Source organism: Temnothorax longispinosus, chromosome 6, assembly GCF_030848805.1.
Source record: "Temnothorax longispinosus isolate EJ_2023e chromosome 6, Tlon_JGU_v1, whole genome shotgun sequence".
Taxonomy (NCBI): domain Eukaryota; kingdom Metazoa; phylum Arthropoda; class Insecta; order Hymenoptera; family Formicidae; genus Temnothorax; species Temnothorax longispinosus.
In genome coordinates this window covers 21,965,892-21,983,626 of record NC_092363.1, presented here as the reverse complement: position 1 = coordinate 21,983,626, position 17,735 = coordinate 21,965,892, and the positions used below count along the sequence as shown (strand labels likewise).

At 34.6% G+C, this 17,735-nt stretch overlaps 1 protein-coding gene and 1 long non-coding RNA gene across 3 annotated transcripts in view; one reads left to right on the top strand and one right to left on the bottom strand.

The window, feature by feature from the left end:
- The window catches only part of LOC139815476 (nicotinic acetylcholine receptor alpha7 subunit), a 212,115-nt gene that overhangs the window by 163,426 nt on the left and 30,954 nt on the right, over nt 1-17,735 (top strand). The gene's annotated exons all lie outside the window — the stretch shown is intronic.
- LOC139815479 (uncharacterized) overlaps nt 1-17,735 on the bottom strand; it is a 181,172-nt gene that overhangs the window by 160,526 nt on the left and 2,911 nt on the right. Inside the window, exons 3-4 of the long non-coding RNA XR_011732732.1 lie at nt 12,975-13,177; nt 12,644-12,695 (exon numbers count right to left, since the gene is read on the bottom strand). This is a non-coding gene — a long non-coding RNA (uncharacterized lncRNA). The remainder of the gene's footprint in view (nt 1-12,643; nt 12,696-12,974; nt 13,178-17,735) is intronic.

Below are 17,735 nucleotides of genomic sequence, written 5' to 3'. Positions count from 1 at the left end.
GCATTTTTCACGGAGTTCTCTACTTTTAATAAAGCATATTGTCGACGTGTGCTATTGTTGGTGGAAATTCCATGTACATGCTTATGCTGCTAATATGCCGAAATCGCACGTATCGATTATACAAGCGTGTTTCACATAGTTGCCCTTGCATGGTTGTAACCACATAATATAATGCTAAACTGCGGGGTGCGGAGCAATAATGTACGACCGCGATGCGTCAGTTAATCGATTAATTAATCTATGGTAATTTGTTTAAAAATTTGGGCTCTCAGCTCACTGCGATATACGCAGTTTAAAATAATTTCCACAACGTAATTGTTGTGGAAAATTGAAAGGGGATCAAAGCTTTATTATTATTTTGCAAGTCAAGCAATTTTTTTAAGAAATAAATCTTTTATCGCGTAATACAGTGACTTAATTGCTACTATACTTCAAAATAGAAATGTCTCTTCTTTAAATTCCTGTTTAACAGGCTATCGCAATTTTGTATTTACTTTTCAATCAACGTGTCAAAACATGGCATACATTAATTAATTAACCGTGAAAGGTTGATCACACATAGCAGCGTTATCATCGCTGCGCCGTTTTTCATTATTTTGTATGCAATCTACTCGCGAGGCCGGCATGCATAGTGTGCGTGCATGCGTGAGAAAGTTTATAAACGCACCGTGCAACGTCCATCACATAGCTGCGTCTATGTACCGCACCAACATTAACGTGCGACCATATTATGTACCGCAGGTCATCGGGTCAGTTACAAAGACGGTTTACGCTCGAAGTGAATTGCAAATTGATCGATAAAACGTCGTTGAATTATTTTAGAGCGCAAGCCCCGACACGTTTTCTCACAATGCGAATTGCTCGCGCCGTGAATTATTTACACACCGGGTGAGGAGAATTTCCGCTATTTAATTTTCGCTTTTTGCCCTCACTGACAGATAAAGCAAACTTTCATTTAAAAAACTTCGCTCAGCAAAAAGAGAACGTAGAAAGTATGAAATATAATCATTTCAGTATTTATATTTCACTGTGTTCAAAATTTTGTATGTTTAAATTATAAACGGCTCAGCATTGTACGCAATTTTTGTTCGTTAAACTCTTTGATTGTCATGCTTTGGGGGGCGGGAATGGGAACGGAATTATTAATGCAAATACTTGGTTGTTTGATTTTGTAAACGACGTTACTCTAATAAAAAGTTTTATTGTGATTGGATACAATTATTTTTCATAATTTTATAATCTTCAGTGTTAGATATTTTTAGTTAATTATAGCCGCGATCCAGCTTCTATGAAAATTTGTTTAAAACTAAAAACCGAAGCATGAAAAATTTTGTTATTTATTTGCAGTAACCTAATTCGCCAAAACCATACGAGTTTAACGCGAGATACGCCGTGATGCACCTTCGATTACAACAGACGTCGTGTATATATACTCTTTTTATATACTCGCCGCAAGTGTGTTTTGTCGGGCATGCACCCGGTCATAATCGTTCTCCATCGCGACGCCTTTATGCGATGCATCCAACGTTATTATGTGGGCACGGACCACGTAATATATAACGCAGCCAGGAAAGGGGGGGGCATCGCGGGGGGTCACTAGCAAAGATGGTGCACACCTAAGGACTGATCGATCACTTAACTGCTTTGTCGCTTCGTCACGGCGCAATTCTCCCGTGCTCCACTTTTCATCCAGGTCCGTGCAGGTCTCCACGTGCACGTCGCCGAGACGATTTTATCGCGCATATTCTGCACATAGGGTGTCCCAGGCCAATCGCCGTCTCTCTTTCATCTCCCGTATCTCTGATTTTAAAGAAGTGCGCGATTACCGGTCTAGATACTGTACGTTTTTACTGGATTAACTGAGAAAGCGGAAGTCGACGCCGGAAAAGCGGAAGCGATGGAAGGGAAACACGTCGTGAAACGTTGACGCATTTTCCACGACGACGTGATATCAACGATATCGCCTATCGCTTTAGTCGAATGGCGAATCTCATTTACAAGACGTAATAAAATAGTTAACAACTCGAAGTAACATCGAGCCGTTAAAAGACGCTCGTATTACCATACGGTATTTCGCACGACGCAAACTTGTCGTCGTATTTCGAGCATGACTGAGACGTTGCTAATTAGTAAATAGTATTTACCGGCATCAGCGTTGTCGCATTTCGAGTTTCTAAAAGTATACGACGGCTAATTCCGAAGAATGATTTACGCGAGAGTTCTAATTGAATGCTAACTCGGACGGAGCGTTCGCTGTATTTTTCGCATTTCCTTATTAATTCACAGTCACATATCGCTAACTGTAACGCTATGATTTATCATTCGATATATCCGTAATGTGATATCAGAAGAACTGGCTCGTCCCATCGTTTCGCAAATGAAATTCATCCGGGATGATCATCACGAATGCACCACGTAAATTCATTTTAAGCTATCGCGGGGATAGGTGCAATAACGTGCAATGGGTAAAGTGGAGCGCCGGGCCAACTGGGTCACGCGCATTAAAAACAAAGCTACCGCCACCATTTAAAGAGAATCAGGGAAAGTATCTCCGTCCGCGACGGTAATACATTGTCGGGAAACGCTTGCGGCCACGCCATTGTCTTTAAGTAGGTAATGCATCGGGTGTTCGCCGCCGTCGTCGTATTTGTCGAATTAAAACTTCGCCTCGCGATGCATTAGCAGAAACGAATGGCTGACGAACTTGCCGGCGAAGTGAAACGTTTAATGGACCGATCTCTACGCGGTCGCCGCGCAAGAACTTTGTCCGTCGATTTGCGACTTTGATTGCCCGACTTCCGTTTTTGTCGATTTAATCGCGTAAAGTAAGACGAATTCAACGATAAAAGTGTCCGTGAGCGTCTCTTCGACGTATTAAATAAATTTATACAGCTTTGGAAACTATTAACGAAAGACAAATCCGTGATTACATTATCGCAATTGTGATTAGATTTATTACAGAAAATCTAATAGACGCTATTCTCGATTTCTCTAGATCCGTCCGTCTATTATTACATACAATATTCAAGTTATTCCAGGAGCGGTGTAGCTTTTGTACTTTCTACTATGATAAGTGACACCAAAAGAAAACCTCAAGAGAAAACCCAACTAGATCCTCGTATTTAAACGAGTTGATATTTATGAATATCGTCATACGACAGTGGAGTATTAAATATTGATATAATGTTCTTCAATGTTCTGCGACGAGACACCCAGTATATCCCACAGGAGGTGTATCAAAAACGGTTTGCATGCATTCACATTTTTCCGCATTCAGCTCACGCTGCACGCTTCGATTATTCATTCGAGCGCTTCTGCGCCATTTCGCTCTCCCGATCCCACATTCTGTTTGGCTTGTTAACGGTGACCCCGACCAATACCGTGTCACATATTAACCTTCAATTAAATATCATTCATGAAAGAACTAATAATAATTGTTATCAGATAGAAATTATATTTAGGTTATTGTGAGTTTATCCGAATTCATTCGCACGAATTTGATGCGATCCATGTTATTGATGATCTCGTTGCATAATAATGCGGAAACTTGCATGATTTAAATTACATAAGTACATTATATGGTAATTAAAACCAAATTGATCAGAATATAATATTAATAATAACAGATGTTTTTCTATTTAAAAAAATGATATATACTTTATTTTACCGCAAAGAAATTGACGATTGAATTTTTCAACGTGTGACTTCCTTTCATATTGGCGAAAAAATATTTCTCGACTATATAACACTGCAATACAATAGCTCTAATTTGTATATATGACATTTTATTCGCTAGTTGAATCAATATCGTTTAAAGAATATATATAGTTAAAATTTAGAGCGTTCTTGGAGCAAAAATTATAAATATTCCCTAAATAAAAAAGATTATAAAAAATATATCTGTTTAATATAAAACAATAAAATTATAATAAAACATTTTAAATTAATAAACAAAAAATAAAAAGCTCACATAAAATTTTCACGTAAATGGTGATTTCTGTGTTTTGTGATAAAATATACAAGTGCGAAAAAAAACAATCTCTAAGATTTCTGACTGTAAGAATAAAATGGTTAACAGTCAAAACTTGGAAGTGCTCTGTTTAAACCAAAGCATCGGAACGTACTAGCATATGTATAAGAAATATTCCTAACCATTGTTCCTGCTTTTTGTGCCAAAATGTACAAATGCGAGGATCATCTTTAAGATCCATAACGTTAAGAGAATAATAGATTATTAACAGTCGATCATATTTTTTTTCTACCGTCATGAAGATTTTTTTTCGCACAAAACACAGAAACCGTTATCGTGAAAATTTTATTCTGCCATCTCTTTTATCTTGTTATTTTTTTATTAATTTTAAATTGGGTTTTTGTTACAATTTTATTGTTTTATATATAAATATCTATATTTATCTTTTTAATCCTTATTAATTAGTGCACATTTTTAATTTTCGCTTCAAGAACGCTCCATAACTTCAACTGCATCTTAAAGGAGAAAAAATCTGCTTGTAGCAACAGCTTATTGCTATGATACTTCTGCTGTTTTTCGAAATCTTATAGATAACCAAAAAGAAAAGTAGACCGTTATTTGATATTACACTTCTTACTCGTCCGTCAATCCGTCAACTTGGCCATTTTTCATGGACTACTCGTCAACGGTGAGCGATAGGGACGAAAATTCATTTTGCGGCGAATGGCCCAAGCGAGGGAGCGCGCGGCTGATGGTTTCTTTTTTTCTCGGAAAATTACCACGAACAGCGAAAACAACAAACACGTGAATTTCCAACGAAACAGGCAATGTTTTATGTAGAAAAATATAACTGATCGTTCCGTCGCATATAAATAATGATAAATGCACGCGTTTATTTTCCAAGAGTGTCTGTCAAAGTGTCAAAAATGGATTGATTCAACAACATGACATTTAGTATTGCCGATTTGTTGCTTAGAATTTATTGTATTAGAAATTACGAAAAGATATCCTTACAAGTAAGTTTATAAATTACTAGCTTGATACTCGTGCATGGTTTTATATGATAGGTATAGAAGATAGATGACAATTTTCTACAAATAATGAGAGTTACATTTGTGACAAATCTCTTTTAACATTTTTAAAATTTTGATAAAAATCTCATAAAAGATAAATATCCCATTTTATATAAATACCGTTATAACAATAAGTTGTAAATAAGTCAAAATGTAAATAAGATAAACAACCAATTACACATAAATGTGATTACTGTGACGACGGATAAACCGTGATAAAAAGTTGACAAATAAGAAGAAATAATAACTTCTAAGTTAATAATGGACGGCATTACAATAATGGATGGCCGCAATAATCCGTACAGTAAGAAGAAATATACATAAAACAGTAAATTACCGACAAGAAATTATACGGCGATAAGTTAATTCCGCGGATAAACACGAATGCCACTGGCGCGTAAACGCGAACGAAAGTGTATTGGTTTGTACATCGTGCAAAGTCGTGCTGCGCTCGAAAAACGCTTGAAAATCGAGTTTCTCTTACAAACAACATTTTGCAAGTCGGCATTTTTAAATAAACACGGTACTCCCAGCATTACGCTGGCGATACAAGAGAATTTCCGCTATAACGCGCGGTTAGCTCCGAAAAGCTGCCATGTTAGTGTGAATATTTCACACATTCTACAACAAAAAGATTAACTTTTGCCTACAGCCCAGATTATAGAACTACTACGCATTTGAGTTAATAAATAGAAGCAACAATTTTTATAATGTACGATAAAACAATTTCTTTTACAGGAGCGCAAATTAGATTATATAATCTTGAAATTGAACAAAATTTTTCTGACAATTCCGGAAGAGAGAAAATTTTCGGAAATTTTAGATTTATTAGATTTATATATTCTACATCAATTTCAAAATTAGAGATCTTTTCGCCTACTAATATTATCTATCCGTATCTAAGCGTATTTATGCGTTATGCTAACGCGTACCGAATGCATTCGCGAAAGATGAACTATAGCTTGTCATAATAGCTGACGTCATTTGAATAATTCTATTGGCAGAAAGCTCATGGGACAGTGGTTTGCTCGTGATGATTCATCGCCGTTTTATTCAAAGATTAATCACGATTCGCGGAATATACATTCTATCTAACATTAGCGCGAATGCAACCGCGTACTTTATGTTCCCGCGTATAGGATCAAAGGAAAAGCGAATAGTTTAGTAGACACATTACTTCCCATGCGATCGTCGTGAATTAATGTTTCAGGCAAATGCATACACCCATACCGCGCGTTTCCATACTATGTCGATGACTTCGGGGCATGCAAACTCGTGAAGCGCCGTGTATCCCGCAAGTTCAAGTGCAAATGCAAACCGCTATCCATGTTATATGCGAGGAAACATAACGCTTCCGGGCGACACTTCTATTAGAGTAAAATTGCGTGATAATGATACGGTGTTATAAGCGGATTGAAAGTACTTTAGACAAGTACATTATACCGATACAATGCCTGTTGAGCAAGAGATTGAAAAATCATAAGATATCAGATAGCGCACACCGAGATATCAATGGACGTACAAGATTTTCTCATATGCCATTTATATCGAAATTTCAATATTCTTTTGTACACATTAATTATTTCCCGTATATACTAGAAATGGACATACCTATTAAGTTTTGAATAGAAATCAAAAAGTGTTGTATTTTTGTTAATTTGTAATAAACTTATTTATGTTAATAGAATAAAAAATATATTATTAGACGATAACAAAGCAATGGAAAATAAAATGTTTGGATAAAACAGATTTAAAATGTTTTATTTGAAGCGTTACAATTATAAAAATACGAGATTAAATTAAACCAAGGGTATAATATGTATCACGCAACGTCCGTCTGACCAAAGTTCTGTCAAACTACTGCTACATACGTTTTTTTTTGTAATTTGTAATTATTTTTATAAAATCTCTATCCAACAAGTATTATTTTATTATATAAATCTTTATTATCGTCCATTAGTTGTTTTAAAGATATTTTCATAGATTTATAATCTTATTTGATAACATTTTTTACAGTTAGAGAAATGAAAATCTTTCGAAATTTAGAAGTTTGATTCCCGCTTTTAAAAATATATTATATAGTTTAAAAAAATTTATAGTATAAGTATAAAATACTTATACTATACATTTTATAAATCAGCGATTCTGACAATTCCTGCAATTATTATCACAGAACACATCTCTTTCATACGAGTTAATCTATAAATGTAAATGCGACTAAAGAAATGTGCTTCTATCGCTCAGATTTTCTTACAATCCTTGATAGTATAGCAGTGAATCCTTTTAAATACAACTCCGTAGTTGCCAGTAAATCAGAGTGATTCATCGTGCACGGGAAAGCTAATTCATTGGCTACCGATACCATCAATCGACGATTTACGTGCGTGTTTGGCTAAATGATTTTCATTCTACTTTCACACCCGCGTTCCCTATCGACTGGCTTTTATATCGACGAGCATTAAAGGGAATTGGAAACATAGCGAATTTAAACAAAACGTTAAACAAATTGTTGAAATAATCACAACGCCATGGTAGGAATTGAAGATTAATGTATTGATTATAGATAACTAATTAAAATTTACCCTCTAGAAGGGTTGAGGGTAGTGGGCTAGTAGTAAGTAATCTATTCCCGGCGTATATAATTAAAGTATTATAGATACTAAATCTTCAAAGAAACTATAGGAGATTAAGATTCGACTTGGCCTGTCGTACCATTGATGATGAATTTAAAAAAAACATATGGATTAAACAAAATACGAATTTTGTTGTTGGTAATTTAAAGCAAAATATCGCAATAAATTTAATTACCACATGATAAGTATCACCACATATTTCAGTGACCGAATTGATAAAGACGCCCGTCACACAGATTGTAGAGAGCTCCAGGTTCGAATCCTGGCTGGGATATTTTTCACAATAAATGTTTTACAGCAATTTAAAAATGATACTTATTAGCATCAAAAGTTAAATCGATTATTAATTTAAATATATGGATTTACTGTTCCAACAAAAAAGTTTTAAGACCGACAAATAAATAGTTTACTGAGTTGGAAGGAGTATACAAAATTCACACAGAAATGTTGTTATTAGGTTATCAAAATCTAGCTCAAACGAAAATGGCATCTTCTCTAATTAATTATGAATTTCTACAAAAAATTCTATAAATAATATTTTTTATATATCTATTAAACCATTTAATATATTTTTTAACTTCTATATCGATTTACGTTGGAATCGGAAAAGAATCGCAATTGCCTCCTCTGAAATTACTGACAAATTTATTTCTTTGATTGTTTTCCATGTTTGTTCATTAAGTCATGCACAGAGATTTTTGATCGTTGAAGTAATGCAGCAGACTGTATTTCACAGAGTCGTTGAAGGACAATCTGAGGATGGGTGTCGCCCGTAATAGAACATCTGTTTCTTAGTACACTTAACGAAATCTCGTGGTCCATGAGTGGGACTAAATTGTCGTGCCGGCTGACAAAAAAAGCTCCTACTTCAGAATGTTTGTTCCTCTTAACTCCGAGGTTCCAACTTATAGTAAGGAAGAATAAAAGCGGGATTTCTTTATAAAAATTTTATGATCTTCGTGCACATTGTTCCCGCCATAGTTAACTATTTTACAGCTAGATATCTTTCTTGCAATCGGAAAAGGAAGGGAAAAAATTTCTCGACAATTTTCGACAGTGCAATTAATTTTAAATAAATTCATATATTAATCAATAGATATCATTTTAATACATTAATGAGATTAATTATTTTGATTTGCACACATTTATAATTTACATGCAAAATGCATGATTTTCAGGATCATAAAAATTTAATATCAAATTTTAATAAACATAAATTAATAATTACACGCGCAATTACATTAATTACATGTGCAACAATACTGCAATATTTTATATTATCTTCTAGTAGCAAAAGCTAGCTATTTCTTGTACAATAGCACTTGATAGCAGAAGCGGAATAATGGGATATGCCGCTGACGTTTCTCGGTGTGCATGCGAAAAAGCAATTTTCGACCATTTTCCGGATGGGAATAAGCCGTGATGAGACTGATTCGGATCGCTAGTCGGAGTAGTGGAACAAACGATCCTAAGTATGTTAAGCGCATTTCGTTCGTTTCGATACGATACTGGGATCGCCGATAATCGAATCCCTTTTCGTTTGCGCAATTTTCCGTCTTCCGTTGATTCCCATCCTCTCAATTAGATGTTAATGACGAGTTTTTTTCCCAAGTTGGGAAGATCACGCAAGAAGTGCGCTTGATAAAATATTAATTTGTATTTATTGTTAAACTATTCTGATGTGTTACACGTAATATAAAATATAACGTTAGAATTAGAAGAAAATTTATAAATGTAATTGTTTAATATAAGTTTTACTCATGCAGCTATTGTTTCTGCAATAAGGAATAAATATGATATTCATAATTTAATCATGTGCAAAATTATTCAGGTAACTTAAATCCTTGAAAAAAAAAAGGTAATGTTTGAATTATTATTACTGTCCAATTGCTTTCAAATAATGACACAAATATTGATAAGAGAGTTACCTGCATTAATTTTAATAACCATAATTTTAATAACCGCTTCGTGTATACAGGTTGATCAACAATCGCGATCACACTAATTGTAAGATTTGTTACCGCAAAAGCAACCACGGAATTGGTTGCTGGGCTACGCGGAGATGGTCCTCAAATTTTAGGCCATCGTCATAGACACTGCAACGAGGCGAGAGTGTGAGGGACGGTGCTCGGTAGAGAAAGGGTGAATGCTTGTATATGCAAGCGCATATAAAGGAGATATTCGATTAGTATGGCATAAATATCGTTTGAAGCGAGGGAATGAGAAATGAGAGAGATAGAGAAATAGAGATATAGATATATCGAGAGACAGAGAAGTTGCGGCAGAGAGGACAGGGAAGGGGTGTGATGCTTCGCGCCGTTTAATGCATGACAAAATGAGTTTACACTGACCGGGAAGGGGGATAACAACGGGGTTGGTGGGTCACATAGTGGGAGAGTTCGGCAGAACAGATATATGATGATGGCAAACGAGACTTGGGGGGAGGGAAAGTAGGAGGTCGGGAGGTAGATTCGACTGCATAGGCGACTTGGAGCGGCGCCAAAGGCAATATGCATTAGCCATCGCGTATTTTGAAATTCAAGCCAAAGCAGATTAAATTCTATGCCGATCCTATGTCCGGCACGTCAATGGTTCTTCACCCGCCATTCTTTTCCCCCACCAGCCTTGCATCCCCTTGTCCACCCTATATCCTCTCGTGTCGTGTTTGCCGATACATAATGAATGTCGATCCGCCGACATGCCTAAGCTTTTATGGTATCTCGACCGGCGAACACGCACCGGAATGCGGCTGCCAGGTCAGGTTTTGGTCGCGGGTAATGCGCGCGTAAATTCGCCAATAGCGTACCTAATCGGCCTGATTGAATTAGGCTTGTACGAGAAATTTGCTCCCCAAAAGAGATGCGACCGCAAGTACGGAGACATTTATGACAGAAGCAACGCGAGTATATGAATTTTTTTTCAATATTTTATATAATTTTCTAAATGTTTCTAAAATAAATCACATTCACATAAAAGAAATTACAAAAATAATTTTAAATAAAAGTTAAATGTTTAAGATAGAAATAAATTAAAATAATGTTTAAGATAAGAATAAATAAAACTGTTGTGTAATTGATGTTACAAAATTTGTAATATTATGACACTATTTTATTTATTTCGATATATTTGATATTTATATAGCTACGGTATTATACGTATGATTATCAAAAAGTAATTAACTTCCTGTAATAATTATTAATAAAATTATAAATAAAAAGTTAATAACATGAAGTTAGCATGGAGCTTGATTAATATCGATAATAATTGTCATTTTCTTTCGACTTCAATTGCTCGTTCATAGTTTTATAAGCAAGTACCTTTAATCAAGGACGCTATGTTTCAACAAGATTGTCCACAATGGTGCTATATGAAGATTCTCGATTAAACCAACGAGCATACCGACGCCTTTCATGACACTTCAATTACCTAACCCATCGTATGCGGTTACCGCATAAAGGAAAGGGTCAGGTTTTGGTTATTCTACCAGTTAGCGATTATACCCAGATCAATTTCCTTAAATGTAATAGTTGCATTCCAAGTAATTAACTATAGTAAATTGTGCCGCCAGTTTCTTCCGCAAAATCGTAAAGCTTGGTCTGATAGAACAATAGATAATATCGTTAGCATTCATTATATTTTAATTCTCATACGTATCATCGTATGTATCAGCTTTAATGTTAAGATATAAAAAACGTGAAACTTGATATAATTTCTAATTATTTGCGGAATTACATAAAGGAACACAAAATCATTCGCAAAAATTATTTCAAGTACAAAAAAAACATTACTACATCTGTGCATTCGTGCATGCAATGTTGGATTAATATATGTTTAATGTTCATGACGTATATGCTAACGTTAATGTAGTTTATACTTTATACCGTCGCAAAAAGTACTTACTTATCAAACTATGATTGAACGAAGTATATTCTCAGTAGGCTTGTTTTATACGTTAGTTTACGATGTAGTTCTTTTTACGCAGTAGTTTCTTTAATACATATTTATGATGCATAAACGTGTGAGAGCATTAAAGGATGTCAGTCCGAATGTATATGGTAACATATGCAGTAAAGTATGTAATTCGTAAACCGACATCTCCGAGCACGTTAAAACAGACTATTCTGCAATGAGCAATCAATCATTCATCCACAAAGAGCTTTTCCGATTTTGACCGTCATTGACAAGCTTTTATGGTAAATCTCAATATCAGGGGAAACGTGGCCGATGATTTATATCCGCGCTGATTTCGGTCGTTTTGGCCGGTTTGGTTATTGGAACCTAAATCAGTTCCGTCAAATCGCTTGACTTATTAGTAATTGCGTTATAGGGATAACAAATTATAGATTTTGGAATAGCGAACAATATATCCGCGGTGGCGGTGGCTCGTGCCGGAAAGTCCGATTCGTAGTGCGCAATTCCAAATGCAACTGCTTCCTGTCATTCCCCGTCCTTTCTTCGCCTACCTCCTATTTCTCACAAAACCCCGCCTATCTACCCCGCGGTCCCTCGTTCCATTCGACGAAGATTAAGTGGTTTTCGGGCCTTGCGGGCGTGAACAGTACCGGAGATATCGTGGATACAATCGAGCAGTTGAAATTCATTCCGCATGCGGCGCGAGTGCGATAGATATATGATGAGTGATAAATTATAGCGCATGAATGACAGCGAGACAAAGTAGGTGCATCTTGCAAGGGTTTTCCTTCACCGCTGTTGGCGAGCATCTTAATTTTTTTTAATGTTCTGTTCCCGAAATGTATTAACAAACTCAGAGCAATTCCGTGAATAAATTGGTCAACCAACAATCATTTATCTATCTTTAATCTACTTTGACCCATCCATTTTAGGACAACAAATTTGTACGAATCGTAACATTTATCCGCAATTTCTATGTTGTTAACTTGATAAATTTAAATTTAATTTTCACAAATCCGTTACTCCAATATAAAATAAAAGACAATTTGACTCACTGATACGATGCGCAGCAGCGGAGTTGTAAACTGCATTAGTAACCACGTTGAACTGTAAAATAGAAACGTAAATCGAAGTTATTACGTGCTCAAAGTAATTAATATTTCTAGAAAAATAATTTTATTCATCTCTCTTTTTTTAAAATAAATATTTAATAAAGTAATTTTTAATTTTCAAAAATATCTTTTTTTTTATATATTACATCTTATCAAAGTTTATAAATATAACAGCCTTTTTCTCTAGCTCTCACTTTAATCTATCAAATAAATGACTCAAATAAATAGACAATTAATTTTTTAAGTGACAATTTATAAAAAGTAAGTTACTCACCTTATCGTTGCTCCGCCGTCGCTCGATGCCTCCCAGGCCCCTTCCTCCTCTCGCAATCAAATTCGTTGTATGGTACTCACTCGCAAAAATTCACTCGCGGAAACTTATTTATGGTTAATTTGCACGAGCGTACTAATTACTATAATTATGACACTCCGCGTTATACGATATGTACTACGTTATACGATTGTCAAATGCTATACCTGTAACAGACATATTGAACATTTAAATTAATTACTATCTTACGTCTTACGTTACAAGATAAAAAAATTAATATACGAATTAAAAAGAAGTTGGCAGAGAACTTAGAATATGAACAATACAATAATCGGAAAATATATTCCGCTTTGTCTATACGCGCGATAGAACTTTGATCAAATAAATCTCTCGAGATACTGGTATTATTAAACCGATACATTATGGTTTTTGGTTGAGTTACTCGATCTGTCGATTCGTACTCATTTATCATTAAATGACGGGCAAATCAAGGTATTTTTGTTTGTACCTCAAAGGGGCGAAAGTTACAGAGAGTTAAAAAATCATCAGCACCCCGCTTTGAGAAACAATATAATCTTCCAAATGTCATTCGATTAAGCACTGTTTGTACTCGTTTGTACCGGTTTTTATTTTGTTTGTACTCTTAAGGGGGTGGAAATACGAGATATTGAAAATTCGTATAAGGGTAACTTTGTCATTTTTAGAGATATTTTAAATCTGCATGCAGGTGACAAATGAAATAACCTGTGGTACAATCGGGTACAAACCGAGCGTAATCGAATGCACATACGAAAAATTTTTTTTATGAAAGTCGGGTGCTAAGTTCACATAGGTGCCCGAATGTACCGCGCGAACGATAACACAGCGCGCGGTACGTAGACAAATGCTGAACAATCGTTACAAAATATTTAATGTATTATGAAATAAAGGCATGCCGTATGTTATATATACTCTGTTTTCCAAAATAATTTCGATAAATGGGTTATTGTCGCACTTTGAGCTTTGTTTTCAGAATTTGTTAGCATTGTCTGAAATAATTATTAATTATTCTCAGTCGAAAGCGTTTCGAAAGCTTAACAAAGATATATTTATTTAAATTGTAATTCGACAAACATACATATGATATTATAGATCTATTATATTTATTTTTGCGTATTAAACGTTTCTCGCAAAAGGAACAAAAATATTACAAAACACCGACATTTTTATAATTATTGGGTTGTTATGTTTGTGAATAATTATTAAATTGGTTTTATTACATGCAAAATTAAATTTTAACAATATGTAATTTGTAAGTATAACCCGGAATTTATTTTCTATAAATTTTACTTTAGTTAAATTTTTAGCTAATCTAAAAAGAATATTAAAATAAAAAATTAGAAATGGAAGTATATAACTTTATGTTACAATAGGAATAACAAATAAAACTATATTGCGATTGTATATTGTTAAAATAATATTTTTCTTAAGAATAAATTTTAAATATTGTATGAAATTGCTATCTCTTTTTAAATGGTTGATATACTTATTTTTTTATCTTTATCTTAAATTGATTTATTATGCATTTTGCATCGTTTTTCGTTTTATAACTATGTAACATATTCAAAAGTGGGTCATAGTACAAAATGTATTGTCATGTAGAAATTGATGAATTATTCGTAAGTAGGTTAAACGTTCTACTTATTAGAGTAATTACGGTTATCATTGTGCCTTTCTCGATGGTACGCATCACAGTGTGCAATCATCTATTTTCGCTGTTGATGTAATTGCATAATCATCGTCAAGATTAAGTAGTCTTCAAAAACTGTATTTCGTCAAAATTACAGCATGTACGAGATACATTTACGAGATCTTTGCGTATTTAATTTATTCCGCGAAACGATAGAGATGTTATAAAATACAGACATTTCTAAGTATATTAGGTTTATTAGATTTGAAAACGATTATTAAATCTGTGTGTTTTGCTATATTAGAGAAATTAAAATTAACAATAGATATATTTTTCTTCCCGCAATCTTAAATATATTTTTTGTCCCGCATTTACTTTTCTTCCACGCTTTACTTTAAACCTAGTCAGATTTTTGGCAGAAAAATAATTAAAAAATTTACATGTCTATTGAGGCCAATAATAGTTATGAAAAGTCCGAAACTGCCCACAGCGTACTATCCAGTGGTACAAAACAGAAATTGGCGGTTGTGGTAATTACGAGATATTGAATATAGGTCGTTTCCAATAGTCTGACAAGAGTTATTCCGTATTAATCTGTCGGGAAATGCGATTGCCAATCTACTGGTTTGGCTTTGGTATAAGTTTAATGGTATACAACGAGCCGCGATCTTGTCTATTAAGAGAAAATAAATGGTACTCAAATATATTGAATCGGTAATAATATATATATATTTCATATTTTTGTTTAGCCTCTTCTAAAAAGGAGATGTAAATATTTTTAAAAAATGCAGGTGTACAACGTAAGATGTACAACGTATATTTATCTAAAATTTAAAAGATATAAAAAAAAAATGTGCTATTGACACTATCAGGAATTAATTTTCACAGCAATGTAATATTTTTAGTAATATTTCACTTATTCCTCTCATCGAAAAGAACGCAATCGCGCGTTAATGATCATTGTATGTTTCATCTATAATTTATTGCCAAGTCAGAATCAAATTTCGCTGGAATATTTAAAGTTTATAGCATACTACTGAAAGCATGCACCTAGATCTCGTTAAAGATTAAACAGCTCTTTCGCATCAGAAAACATCTTTTTTCGCACTTCGTTCTTTCACTTTTATACCTTTCTTTTCTTCCGTTAAAGGGTTGAGCCCTTGGGAAGAATTGAAAGAACAACTCAGGATCGTTTCTCAGTCCGAAACGTCACGAGAATCACGAGTGTGGAACGATCTTCCCAAGAACATCTTCGCGAACTATCTCAAGGGAAAAGACTCTGCCAAATGTCAGGCAATAACGCGTTTACATCGGCGCGGGGAGTAACGTCGCGCGGCTGAGTCTCAAATCGACAATGGGTTCGCCGCCGTCGGCAAACGGCAGTTTAATTCAGAACGCCCTGTCGCGGGACGACGATTATCGCGATTGCAGTTTCTAATTATCATCACTGAGCCACCGACAAAGCAAACCGAGTGAAAATACGAATTAGATCAACGAAGTGTAGCGGAAACGTAATGGAACGTTTGCGGTATGCAAAATTTGGGAATTCTCTCTTGAAATCGCTCGCGGCGGCACCGTTACGGCAACGTTTGTTTGAACAACCATAAATTATCTCTGTTAATTTTTCGTAATTAATGATCGCAAATATATCAGCAGTTAACAATGATAACTGGCGATCGCGCGGTTCTTGCGTGAGTTTGAATTTTAGTATTTATCTTGTAAATCGATGATTGATGGCGATTCATGAACTATTCCGTTTCTGACAGAACATAAATTTTATACGACTTGTTAATCTTATAATAATACGCCCGTATATTGACGATCGACATCCGTCAAATTGTAATCGGTTGCTGATGGAAAAGATGTAGGTACATAATCAACCTTTGTCCTCAAAACGTTCGCAATAATCGAAATTTAATTCAATAACGATACAACGTGTTTTCTCTGAGAGCCCTACAGTTATTCATTTCATGTCACGATGCTTTAATTGGAAAAACATTTTAATTGTGATATGGTTTTATTTTGTTGATTATCGGATTTCTCTGCCTGACCCGCATTGATTAAAATATCACAATAATTATTTAAAAAAGCATGGCATGTATGTACATAACGTCATATAGTGATAAAATGTAAGAACTAATACGATACATGATAATAAATAAACTCGCAAATCTAATTAATTAAGATTTACAAGTCTTTCTCTGCAATTTTTGATGTTTCAAACGTATTATTAGTCAATTCGCGTACAACAGGAAAAATCGCAAAATTCTATCGCGATACATATTCCGTAACGTTGGCACACATACGGCGTTACATGTAAAAATGAGAAGATTGATCGCACGTAGGTGAGCGGAACGAGGATAACGCTTGCATCGCGAAATCAATATGTCCGTGTGGTCTTTTACCCCATATGCCATTTATTACGCTCTTGTTTGCCATATATCGTGAGCGCGCAAACGTTAAACCGAACACTCGCCCAAAGGAACATGAACGCGAGGTCAATTTTTTTGCCTCTCAACACTTCTCGTGCGTGCAACCTTTGTGTAGGAACGAAAACGGTAAAAATGCGTGAGGATGCGACGTAAAAGGAAAAAGAGAGAAAGAAAATTGGAAGATATAACTCGCGAAGCCGTTTATCAATGCCATTTTGACAATGGATCTCTTTAGGTTGACAATTTTCGTAAGAAAATTATATATATATTATATATGCATTGTTGTATCAAATCTTAATCAAATTTTATTATTCATTATACCAACACTTGTCGAAACTTACGTTATTTTATCTTTTCATAAAAGGAACAAATATAGATGATATAATCTGACAATATTAGAAACTGCGCATTTGCATTACAAACAGTAATTTGTGAACAAGACTTATGATGGTGAAGTAAAAATGAAAAGCGAATGTAAGAACCAAGATAAATTTGCACGTAGTAAAGAACAGCTAGAATGAAATAACGTAAGAACAAAACTATATTTACACGATCTTGATCGAGAGAAAGACACATAAGTCTTGGTTTACAATAGCTGTTATAAGCCCTAAAGCTTTAAGAAATTGTTTAATCACATGAGTTGAATTTGAGGAAAATAATTGA